Source organism: Rhinichthys klamathensis, unplaced genomic scaffold (assembly GCF_029890125.1).
Source record: "Rhinichthys klamathensis goyatoka isolate OS25496 unplaced genomic scaffold, OSU_Roscu_1.1 h1tg000325l_1, whole genome shotgun sequence".
In the NCBI taxonomy this organism is placed as follows: Eukaryota; Metazoa; Chordata; class Actinopteri; order Cypriniformes; family Leuciscidae; genus Rhinichthys; species Rhinichthys klamathensis.
The window spans coordinates 2,199,491-2,213,633 of record NW_026606840.1 but is presented as its reverse complement, the minus strand read 5'-3'; positions in this window follow the sequence as shown (position 1 = coordinate 2,213,633).

The following is a 14,143-nucleotide window of genomic DNA, read 5'->3' as shown; positions in this document are numbered from 1 at the left end:
ATGATTGTGCTTGGTGAGTCCAGTAACGATTAGCTGGCTATATTTTCTTCAACATGAAAGTGTGGACGGCCTGTCATTTTACTTTTAAATTTTTGATAAGTGTTCGGTATAAAATTATTTTACGTTGTTGTTGGTAGTAGACATGTAACATTAAGCTTGTAAACATTGCAGTTAAATTGTGTAGGTTTTATGCAACTAGTGTTTAACTTGACTGCCAAGCCTTTAGCTAAACTTAGGTAAAGTTGGTTTTATATTCGCATATTCGCACATTCGCGGACTTCCGCGTTCAATAACTCGTGAACTAAACGTTGTTGCTACACACAACGCATATCACAGATAACTACAGATAAAACACTAGAAGCTACAACATAAATTTCCTCAAAACGATCTTTCCTTCGCACTGGACAAAATACATTGATCTCTATGAGCAGGCTGCTAAGAAGGGACCATCTGCAAAGTGCAAACCCGAAGGAAAATTCGTTTTGAGGAGATTAAAATATTAAAACAATGTTATTTGTGTAGTAACAATATTCAGCTTACGAGATATTGAACGCGGAACTCCGCAAATATGCGAAGCGAATATAAAAAGCAACTGTACCCAAGTTGCAGACTTGATCATGTAGGACCTTCAGGACCACATAGTACGTGGACAGCACCATGAACATAGTCAAGTTATTTTTTTTAAAATCAACCAGGGTGAAAATAGTTTCAGGTTTGATATTTGCTGAGTATTCACCTAGATCACGACTGCTTTAGTGTACCTTTGTGTAGGCTATTGTACATACAGTACGCAAAAATGTTTTAAAACTTACAGTAATTCTTCACCAAAGACATTTTTTTCATATTCCAAAGGTTGTAGTATGTTCCTACTGACCAGACTGACTTACTGCTGCTACAGGTGGAATTTTGACAGTACCTCCCTTACTGTATGTACTGAAGGGTTGGGGTCAGAATCCCCTGTCTCTTCAATTTAATTATATATCCTTTTATATCCTTTTGAATGATTACTTTATTCTTATTAAAAAATCAACAATCGAGTATGTATCCTAATCAATTCTTTATTCATTTTCTTTTAGGTGCATTCCAGTGTGTGCCCTTGGGTTGTGTTCACATGCAAGCCTTTTGATGATAGTTGTCTTGGGATTCAGAGAGCGGCGAGAGAGAGAGAGACATGCATACATTCAGTCTTTTACAGCCAATTGGTCAAACACAAAATCTTGAACTGTCATTATTTCTAGAAGAGCCCTTAGGACTTTTCCATATAAAAGTCTTTGTCCCTTTGTCCTCTTTTTCTGGACCTTTCCATCATCGCTGTATCTTCTGTATCTCGTCCGCAACACAGACGGTATGGCATTTTTCTCCTTTCTTTTGCAAAGCTCTTTCTAATAAATTTTCAATTCCTCTCTACTCTGCCACCATCATCTGCTTAATAAATGCTTGCAACATTCAGTGTGGTATGTTTTTCTTTATAAACCATTTTCATAATAAAAATATTTATAAAACAAGTTACAGTGTTTTCCTTAATAAACCAGCTTCATAATAAAAATCTTTATAAAAACAAGTTGTTTTTCTTAATAAACTATTTTCTGGTTACAATGATTATTAATACAAGTGTTTTACAGTAAACACTTTCTTAATAAATTGTTTAACAACTACTTATGATACCTTTCATTATAAAAGCACTTTTTATTGGTTGCAATTGTGGCTTACTAACCCATAAATACTTCATATACCAAAAGCCATGGTTAGAATAGAATAATTGCATATTTCATAACAATATCCACATATCTTGTCTTAGTTGACTTGTATAAGTTTGAAGGTCAATTTATACATAATTTCACCTTATTTTCATTAAGTGAACATCTCATGTGTATTTCTTTAGCGAGTGGAGTAAAGGGGTATAATATTATCGTTCCTGCTTTCCTGGAGTGAAATGTTTTATCAGCCTGTTAAGGTAGACTGCTGTTCTGATAATGAGCTCAGGCCTTCTTCAGCCTCGAAGAGAACTGTTGTTTGTCAGTGTTCTGTGTGTGTGTGTGCGTTTGATATTCTTTGGAGGTTCTGAACTTTGTGATATACAACATTCTCGTACCCTGGAAGAAGGTCACCATAGACTTGAATCTCGGAAATGGACGACAAATATTCTGATTATTGGCTATATACCCACTTATCTATCAAAAATGTATTATTGTTTAGACTATATGTTGTCTTAGCCAATCAGAAGTAAATGATTATGTAATGCATGTCCTTGTAAAATGTATAATTGTGTGAGATTTTTGTGTAAGGTAGAGTTGGCTTGGGACCTCCTCGTGACTTTGACACTGGTTCTACTAATTTAACTGCAAACTATTCTTCAGTAAAATTTTACTTATTTGATTAAATTTCACGACTCCTGGTCTTCTTTCATCATATCTGATCCTAGGTCTTACAACTGTACCACCCCCCCAACCCACCATCTCCCCCCCCCAACAGGACAATAATCAAATCATTTTTTCCTGTTCCAAAGGCTGTAGTGCTTTCCTACTAATCAGACTGACTTACTACGGGTGAAATTTTGACAATAACTCCTTTACTGTACGTACAATAAACTAATGAGTTCAAGAAAAAAAATACTGTAATTCCCCTAAAGTATTTTGTCCCGTTCCAAGGGCTGTAGTGCTTTCCCAGTGACCACACTGACTTACTACGGGTGAAATTTGGACAATAACTCCCTTACTGTACGTACAATAAACTAATAAGTTGAAGAAAAAATTACTGTAATTCCCCTAAAGTATTTTTTCTTGTTTCAAAGGCTGTAGTGCTTTCCTAGTTATCAGACTGACTTACTACAGGTGAAATTTTGACAATAACTCCCTTACTGTACGTACAATAAACTAATGAGTTCAAGAAAAAAAATACTGTAATTCCCCTAAAGTATTTTGTCCCGTTCCAAGGGCTGTAGTGCTTTCCCAGTGACCACACTGACTTACTACGGGTGAAATTTTGACAATAACTCCCTTACTGTACGTACAATAAACTAATAAGTTGAAGAAAAAATTACTGTAATTCCCCTAAAGCATTTTTTCCTGTTTCAAAGGCTGTAGTGCTTTCCTAGTTGTCAGACTGACTTACTACAGGTGAAATTTTGACAATAACTCCCTTACTGTACGTACAATAAACTAATAAGTTGAAGAAAAAATTACTGTAATTCCCCTAAAGTATTTTTCCCGTTCCAAAGGCTGTAGTGCTTTCCTAGTGACCACACTGACTTACTACAGGTGAAATTTGGACAATAACTCCCTTACTGTACGTACAATAAACTAATAAGTTGAAGAAAAAATTACTGTAATTCCCCTAAAGTATTTTTTCTTGTTTCAAAGGCTGTAGTGCTTTCCTAGTGACCACACTGACTTACTACAGCTGAAATTTTGACAATAACTCATTTACTGTACGTACAATAAACTAATAAGTTCAAGAAAAAATTACTGTAATTCCCCTAAAGTATTTTTTCCCGTTCCAAGGGCTGTAGTGCTTTCCTACTGATCAGACTGACTTACTACAGGTGAAATTTCCACAATAACTCCTTTACTGTACGTACAATAAACTAATAAGTTCAAGAAAAAATTACTGTAATTACCCTAAAGTATTTTTTCCCGTTCCAAAGGCTGTAGTGCTTTCCTAGTGACCACACTGACTTACTACAGGTGAAATTTTGACAATTACTCCCTAACTGAATATACTATTATCAAAAAGGTTTATGAAAAAATTACTGTAATTCACTGTAAGTATTTTTTAGTGTTCCAAAGGGTGTAGTGCTTTCCTAGTGACCACACTGACTTACTACAGGTGAAATTTTGACAATTACTCCCTAACTGAATATACTATTATCAAAAAGGTTTATGAAAAAATTACTGTAATTCACTGTAAGTATTTTTTAGTGTTCCAAAGGGTGTATTGCTTTCCTAGTGACCACACTGACTTACTACAGGTGACATTTTGGCAATACCTCCCATACTGTACGTACAATTATCAAATGTTAATTTAAAAAAAATTACTGTAATTTCCCTAAATCATTCTTTTCATGTTTCAAAGGGTGTAGTACTTTTCTAGTGACCAGACTGACTTAATACACATGAAATTTTGACATTACATACTAATATAATACTGTAATTCACTAAAAGGGGTTTTGTTTGTTTAAGGTTGTAGAATATTAATAGGGGCTAAATTATTAATAACAGCAGTGAATGAACCTGTTGGCATTGGTGCAGCAAATCTGACAGATAATGTACAGCAAGATCAAGAAGGCATTCAAGATACTGTACAGTGCAGAATTTTATGACCAACATGTAATTTTTGCTTCTTGTACAGCAGGAATAAAGGGTCTGATTGCAGGAGTCCGAGTCCGGTATATTTTTGTATGCAAGGATATCCAAAATAATGGTTTGTTCAGAGGATGCTGTTGGCATCATCTTTTCTGACACTGACTCTCCTGTCAATCTGTATGTAGTGTAGTTGTCCTTCATGGTCAATATTTTCACATATTAAGTCACATGTGCTGATATAGCCACCAGCCAAAAAACTTATATGACATTCACTTTTATGTTCCTTCTCCCCCCTCCAAATTCAACCAAAGTAACGTAGAAAGTCACTGTTGATGTAAACACTGTTTTATATGTATTATCTTTCTAATTGTCCATGGAATACAACTGGGATTATACATAAAAGTTGTAGTTAATTCCTCATGGTTAGAGTAATATTTCAATATCACCTCTTCATAATTTTGCTGTTGTTGATCCTCTCTTGGTTTAAGTTGTTCTTATATTATCATAAACCCTTTAACTGATTGTTTTGTCACGTAATTTTTACTTTACTATCTTTTCTTTTAGTGAAGTGACAATAAAATATAAATCGAATAAAAATGTGTATATTTGAATTAAAATATTGTTTTCAGCACAGTTTTCAGTCAGTACTACTTTGGGTAAACCAAAATATTGAAGCAATTGAACATATTAAAATTATTTAATATTTCTTTATTACATAATGTAATTGGTTAACACACACAACTGCTAGTGGTGTATTACATAATTAGTCCTTGTCATGTTTAGCAATGTGAACAGTGCAAAATATTGGTACCATGCCTTGGACTATCACCAGACAAGCTACCTGAAAAGATGCCCAATGGTTGTGCTCACTGGGTACCTAGTTAAACAGTGGAACCTAACGCCACTTTTAAAATTGTAATGTCTTACATTAAGAATACTTGATAAGTTGGCTAAACTTTGTATCATTAAATAATATCTGCCGAAACTTCTGCTTTATTGTTCTTGTTGCAATATAGATTACCACTGTATACAGTTAAAGACCCAAGGAGCAGATATGATTAATTAAAACCAGGAGTTAGTCAGTCAATTTAAGACAAGAGTCAGAATTATAATAAATTAATGAAAGTTTTACTGAAGTTTGTAGTTTCATCATGAAATTCATCATCAAAACACAACCATTGACACCTGATCATACTTTCTTTTGACTTTTGTGCCATTACAAATGTGTTTAATAAACACACGAGTTACAGCAGCCAAACACAAACTAATTTGCAAGGGTCAAGAGTCCAACTAAAATAACCGCTAATCTCCAATATGGTGACCTTGAACGAAACTCAATAAATCATCACCTTCTAAACCTCTGTCACTTCTTCTTGTGTCACTCCATCTATGTCTGTCTCCTGTTTGACAATAAAAGGCTAAACGTTTTTGAAAGTTTCAGTGCATGTTTGTTTGAGGTAAAATGACAGAACCTCATGAGGCTCCGCCCCCTGTGCTGGGAGCAGCAGCTCATTTGCATTTCAAGTTTTTCTTTCCTTCAGTGATTTTGCTTGTTAACAGCAGGTGTTCATCACTAATGCTCAATCATCAATTTATACATAATTTCACCTTATTTTCATTAAGTGAACATCTCATGTGTATTTCTTTAGCGAGTGGAGTAAAGGGGTATAATATTATCGTTCCTGCTTTCCTGGAGTGAAATGTTTTATCAGCCTGTTAAGGTAGACTGCTGTTCTGATAATGAGCTCAGGCCTTCTTCAGCCTCGAAGAGAACTGTTGTTTGTCAGTGTTCTGTGTGTGTGTGTGCGTTTGATATTCTTTGGAGGTTCTGAACTTTGTGATATACAACATTCTCGTACCCTGGAAGAAGGTCACCATAGACTTGAATCTCGGAAATGGACGACAAATATTCTGATTATTGGCTATATACCCACTTATCTATCAAAAATGTATTATTGTTTAGACTATATGTTGTCTTAGCCAATCAGAAGTAAATGATTATGTAATGCATGTCCTTGTAAAATGTATAATTGTGTGAGATTTTTGTGTAAGGTAGAGTTGGCTTGGGACCTCCTCGTGACTTTGACACTGGTTCTACTAATTTAACTGCAAACTATTCTTCAGTAAAATTTTACTTATTTGATTAAATTTCACGACTCCTGGTCTTCTTTCATCATATCTGATCCTAGGTCTTACAACTGTACCACCCCCCCAACCCACCATCTCCCCCCCCCAACAGGACAATAATCAAATCATTTTTTCCTGTTCCAAAGGCTGTAGTGCTTTCCTACTAATCAGACTGACTTACTACGGGTGAAATTTTGACAATAACTCCTTTACTGTACGTACAATAAACTAATGAGTTCAAGAAAAAAAATACTGTAATTCCCCTAAAGTATTTTGTCCCGTTCCAAGGGCTGTAGTGCTTTCCCAGTGACCACACTGACTTACTACGGGTGAAATTTGGACAATAACTCCCTTACTGTACGTACAATAAACTAATAAGTTGAAGAAAAAATTACTGTAATTCCCCTAAAGTATTTTTTCTTGTTTCAAAGGCTGTAGTGCTTTCCTAGTTATCAGACTGACTTACTACAGGTGAAATTTTGACAATAACTCCCTTACTGTACGTACAATAAACTAATGAGTTCAAGAAAAAAAATACTGTAATTCCCCTAAAGTATTTTGTCCCGTTCCAAGGGCTGTAGTGCTTTCCCAGTGACCACACTGACTTACTACGGGTGAAATTTTGACAATAACTCCCTTACTGTACGTACAATAAACTAATAAGTTGAAGAAAAAATTACTGTAATTCCCCTAAAGCATTTTTTCCTGTTTCAAAGGCTGTAGTGCTTTCCTAGTTGTCAGACTGACTTACTACAGGTGAAATTTTGACAATAACTCCCTTACTGTACGTACAATAAACTAATAAGTTGAAGAAAAAATTACTGTAATTCCCCTAAAGTATTTTTCCCGTTCCAAAGGCTGTAGTGCTTTCCTAGTGACCACACTGACTTACTACAGGTGAAATTTGGACAATAACTCCCTTACTGTACGTACAATAAACTAATAAGTTGAAGAAAAAATTACTGTAATTCCCCTAAAGTATTTTTTCTTGTTTCAAAGGCTGTAGTGCTTTCCTAGTGACCACACTGACTTACTACAGCTGAAATTTTGACAATAACTCATTTACTGTACGTACAATAAACTAATAAGTTCAAGAAAAAATTACTGTAATTCCCCTAAAGTATTTTTTCCCGTTCCAAGGGCTGTAGTGCTTTCCTACTGATCAGACTGACTTACTACAGGTGAAATTTCCACAATAACTCCTTTACTGTACGTACAATAAACTAATAAGTTCAAGAAAAAATTACTGTAATTACCCTAAAGTATTTTTTCCCGTTCCAAAGGCTGTAGTGCTTTCCTAGTGACCACACTGACTTACTACAGGTGAAATTTTGACAATTACTCCCTAACTGAATATACTATTATCAAAAAGGTTTATGAAAAAATTACTGTAATTCACTGTAAGTATTTTTTAGTGTTCCAAAGGGTGTAGTGCTTTCCTAGTGACCACACTGACTTACTACAGGTGAAATTTTGACAATTACTCCCTAACTGAATATACTATTATCAAAAAGGTTTATGAAAAAATTACTGTAATTCACTGTAAGTATTTTTTAGTGTTCCAAAGGGTGTATTGCTTTCCTAGTGACCACACTGACTTACTACAGGTGACATTTTGGCAATACCTCCCATACTGTACGTACAATTATCAAATGTTAATTTAAAAAAAATTACTGTAATTTCCCTAAATCATTCTTTTCATGTTTCAAAGGGTGTAGTACTTTTCTAGTGACCAGACTGACTTAATACACATGAAATTTTGACATTACATACTAATATAATACTGTAATTCACTAAAAGGGGTTTTGTTTGTTTAAGGTTGTAGAATATTAATAGGGGCTAAATTATTAATAACAGCAGTGAATGAACCTGTTGGCATTGGTGCAGCAAATCTGACAGATAATGTACAGCAAGATCAAGAAGGCATTCAAGATACTGTACAGTGCAGAATTTTATGACCAACATGTAATTTTTGCTTCTTGTACAGCAGGAATAAAGGGTCTGATTGCAGGAGTCCGAGTCCGGTATATTTTTGTATGCAAGGATATCCAAAATAATGGTTTGTTCAGAGGATGCTGTTGGCATCATCTTTTCTGACACTGACTCTCCTGTCAATCTGTATGTAGTGTAGTTGTCCTTCATGGTCAATATTTTCACATATTAAGTCACATGTGCTGATATAGCCACCAGCCAAAAAACTTATATGACATTCACTTTTATGTTCCTTCTCCCCCCTCCAAATTCAACCAAAGTAACGTAGAAAGTCACTGTTGATGTAAACACTGTTTTATATGTATTATCTTTCTAATTGTCCATGGAATACAACTGGGATTATACATAAAAGTTGTAGTTAATTCCTCATGGTTAGAGTAATATTTCAATATCACCTCTTCATAATTTTGCTGTTGTTGATCCTCTCTTGGTTTAAGTTGTTCTTATATTATCATAAACCCTTTAACTGATTGTTTTGTCACGTAATTTTTACTTTACTATCTTTTCTTTTAGTGAAGTGACAATAAAATATAAATCGAATAAAAATGTGTATATTTGAATTAAAATATTGTTTTCAGCACAGTTTTCAGTCAGTACTACTTTGGGTAAACCAAAATATTGAAGCAATTGAACATATTAAAATTATTTAATATTTCTTTATTACATAATGTAATTGGTTAACACACACAACTGCTAGTGGTGTATTACATAATTAGTCCTTGTCATGTTTAGCAATGTGAACAGTGCAAAATATTGGTACCATGCCTTGGACTATCACCAGACAAGCTACCTGAAAAGATGCCCAATGGTTGTGCTCACTGGGTACCTAGTTAAACAGTGGAACCTAACGCCACTTTTAAAATTGTAATGTCTTACATTAAGAATACTTGATAAGTTGGCTAAACTTTGTATCATTAAATAATATCTGCCGAAACTTCTGCTTTATTGTTCTTGTTGCAATATAGATTACCACTGTATACAGTTAAAGACCCAAGGAGCAGATATGATTAATTAAAACCAGGAGTTAGTCAGTCAATTTAAGACAAGAGTCAGAATTATAATAAATTAATGAAAGTTTTACTGAAGTTTGTAGTTTCATCATGAAATTCATCATCAAAACACAACCATTGACACCTGATCATACTTTCTTTTGACTTTTGTGCCATTACAAATGTGTTTAATAAACACACGAGTTACAGCAGCCAAACACAAACTAATTTGCAAGGGTCAAGAGTCCAACTAAAATAACCGCTAATCTCCAATATGGTGACCTTGAACGAAACTCAATAAATCATCACCTTCTAAACCTCTGTCACTTCTTCTTGTGTCACTCCATCTATGTCTGTCTCCTGTTTGACAATAAAAGGCTAAACGTTTTTGAAAGTTTCAGTGCATGTTTGTTTGAGGTAAAATGACAGAACCTCATGAGGCTCCGCCCCCTGTGCTGGGAGCAGCAGCTCATTTGCATTTCAAGTTTTTCTTTCCTTCAGTGATTTTGCTTGTTAACAGCAGGTGTTCATCACTAATGCTCAATCATCACTTAATTAGTCACTTAAATAATTGCTTAACTTATTGATTGCAATGTATATCTTCTTTTTGTTTTTTAAATTCAATTAAGGTAATCGGTGTCCTCACATGTAATGAGTTAGCTTAACTTAAGGATTTGACTTTGTGTGTGATATTGTGAGCTAGTAGTAACTACAAGCACTTAAAAGTTCATTTAAAGTTTGTAATTTCACTGTTTTTACAATATATTTGAATGCAGAAGTTTAATTGTGTATTAAGAAATATCCTTGTTTTAGTGGACTTGATTAAAATAAGTTCAGAGTACTCACAACTATTGTTTTTATAAACTTAACTGAATTGAGGTAATCGGTCTCAACTGAAATGAGTTAGCTTAACGTGTTGGGTTTTACAGTGCACCTCTCAGATATTCAATACAGACATTAGAGAACACATGAAATAACATTTTCGATAATCACACTGGTAATTTCTATAACAATGTACAATCTTATAAGCCTAGAGAAGTCATTCAACTCATTTGATATTTAGAATGAAAATATTGATTAATACCTTGATTAAATTTGTCGGTAACACTTTACAATAAGGTTCCATTAGTTAACATTAGTTAATGCATTAGTTAACATGAACTAACCATGAACAATGCCTGTAAATAGCTTTACTGTTTTGTAAGGTTAACTTACTGTACATATTTACATTAGTTTACGTAGCAGTTGACACACACTAAGTATGAACATTTCTAACTCACCATGTTATCCTAAATGTAAAAATACTGTTGTGTACCTTATCAACACTCTTTCATATAAGGCATTGATTTGTTGGTAAACATAATGCTACAGCGGAAAACAAATGTTAGTAACACATCAGTTAATGTTGAAATGGTGTACACTTTACAATAAGGTTTATAAATTCCATTAATAAATGCGTTATTAATGGTAATTAATGTTAATAAAGAGTCTACAAATGTTAGTAACACATCAGTTAATGTTGAAATAGTGTACACTTTTCAGTCAATCCATTAATAAATGCTTATTTGAATGCAAGTAATGATAGTAAAGTGCGTATAAACATGAACAACATATTTTTACGCTGTAGAATTATGTTTACCAACAAATCAATTGCCTTATAAATATGAAAGAGTGTTGATAAGGTACACAACAGTATTTTTACATTTAGGATAACATGTTGAGTTAGAAATGTTCATACTTAGTGTGTGTCAACTGCTACGTAAACTAATGTAAATATGTACAGTAAGTTAACCTTACAAAACAGTAAAGCTATTTACAGGCATTGTTCATGGTTAGTTCATGTTAACTAATGCATTAACTAATGTTAACTAACCGTGCTGTTAATGTGAATTGATGCATTAGTACATGTGTGAGTTAACGTTAACAAATATGAACTAATACTGAACAGAGATGTTGTTCATGGTTAGTACATGTTAACTAATGCATTAACTAATGTTAACTAATGGAACCTTATTGTAAAGTGTTACCAATTTGTCATTAGATATACACTGAAGCAGCAATGGATTCCAGATTGAAATCATTACAATAAGATTGTTGCTTATTTATAACGTTAAAAATATGATTGAGCTAAAATCTTTACAGTTTTTAATCAATGAACGAAATGTGTTGTACCAGGAACAGCAGTTGTAATAAATACTTTTACCTAATACATTTATCAAAATTAATTGAGTAGAGTGATCACTAGAAACATACTATAACCTTTGGAACATGAAGAAACACTTGAGGTGAATTACAGTAATTTTTCTTGAACTTATTAGTTTATTGTACGTACAGTAAGGGAGTTATTGTCAAAATTTCACCTGTAGTAAGTCAGTGTGGTCACTAGGAAAGCACTACAGCCTTTAGAACGGGAAAAAATACTTTAGGGGAATTACAGTAATTGTTCTAATAAACATTTGATAATAGCACGTACAGTATGCGAGTTATTGTGGAAATTTCAGCTGTAGTAAGTCAGTGTGGTCACTAGGAAAGCACTACAGCCTTTGGAACGGGAAAAAATACTTTAGGGGAATTACAGTAATTTTTTCTTGAACTTATTAGTTTATTGTACGTACAGTAAAGGAGTTATTGTCAAAATTTCACCTGTAGTAAGTCAGTCTGATCAGTAGGAAAGCACTACAGCCCTTGGAACGGGAAAAAATACTTTAGGGGAATTACAGTAATTTTTTCTTGAACTTATTAGTTTATTGTACGTACAGTAAAGGAGTTATTGTGGAAATTTCACCTGTAGTAAGTCAGTGTGGTCACTAGGAAAGCACTACAGCCTTTGGAACGGGAAAAAATACTTTAGGGGAATTACAGTAATTTTTTCTTGAACTTATTAGTTTATTGTACGTACAGTAAGGGAGTTATTGTCAAAATTTCACCTGTAGTAAGTCAGTCTGATCAGTAGGAAAGCACTACAGCCCTTGGAACGGGAAAAAATACTTTAGGGGAATTACAGTAATTTTTTCTTGAACTTATTAGTTTATTGTACGTACAGTAAAGGAGTTATTGTCAAAATTTCACCTGTAGTAAGTCAGTGTGGTCACTAGGAAAGCACTTCAGCCTTTAGAACGGGAAAAAATACTTTAGGGGAATTACAGTAATTTTTTCATAAACATTTCAGTTTATTGTACGTACAGTAAGGGAGTTATTGTCAAAATTTCAGCTGTAGTAAGTCAGTGTGGTCACTAGGAAAGCACTACAGCCCTTGGAACGGGAAAAAATACTTTAGGGGAATTACAGTAATTTTTTCTTGAACTTATTAGTTTATTGTACGTACAGTAAAGGAGTTATTGTCAAAATTTCACCTGTAGTAAGTCAGTCTGATCAGTAGGAAAGCACTACAGCCTTTGGAACGGGAAAAAATACTTTAGGGGAATTACAGTAATTTTTTCTTGAACTTATTAGTTTATTGTACGTACAGTAAGGGAGTTATTGTCAAAATTTCACCTGTAGTAAGTCAGTCTGATCAGTAGGAAAGCACTACAGCCCTTGGAACGGGAAAAAATACTTTAGGGGAATTACAGTAATTTTTTCTTGAACTTATTAGTTTATTGTACGTACAGTAAAGGAGTTATTGTGGAAATTTCACCTGTAGTAAGTCAGTGTGGTCACTAGGAAAGCACTACAGCCTTTGAAACACGAAAAGAATACTTTAGACCAGGGCAAGTACAGACATTTTTTTAATAAACATTTGATAATTGTACGTACAGTAAGGGAGTTATTGTCAGAATTTTACCTGTAGTAAGTCAGTGTGGTCACTAGGAAAGCACTACAGCCCTTGGAACGGGAAAGAATACTTTAGGGGAAATACAGTATTTTTTTTAATACACATTTGATAATTGTACGTACAGTAAGGGAGATATTTTCAAAACTGTACTTTGTTTAATGGTTTCAATGTTCTTTTAAAGCAAATCATTCTTCTATAAATACATCCATGAAGTAAATAAGTTACTGTTTTCAGCCATTACAGTAATAAATACATTTAGATAATGTAATATTTTTTTATGGAAGGTGTGCCATTGAAACTAATTGAAACCCCATAGGAGTTTTGCTAGTTTTTTAAATGTTCACCTGTTAGGGGCGCACAGTCAAAGACCCAGAACCAGATATGATGAATGAAGAGCAGGAGTCAGAATTATAATAAAGAAAAGATTTACTGAAGATAGTTTTCAGTTTCATCAGCAGAAGTCAGCTTCAAGACTCAATCACTAAATGAGCAAGCACTGTTACTGTTTTCAGATATCAAATACAGACATTAGAAAATACATGAAACAAACATTTCAGTAATCATACTGGTAACTTCTATAACTAAGTAAAATCTCACATGCCTATATAAGTCATTCCACTCATGTGATAATTAGAAAGAAAACCTTGATTATAATCACTCATTACATATACATTGAAGCAGCAATTTATTCCAAAATCCACACCCTTCACACCCAAAATAAACATCATGTTTGCTGTCATGCTTTCTGAGTACTTGTCAATAATCTGATGGATTCAGTACAATGGACAGTGACATTTCTGCAGGACTGTAAACATCAATCAATGCACACGAATTGTGTTATTGTGAGAGTTTAATGTTAATTGAAGATGCTATACAACAGGAAAACATAAAATACTGTTAGGCCATTCTTTTTATTCAGCACCTGGAGAACACTGTTACACTGTAAAGTCTTTATTACA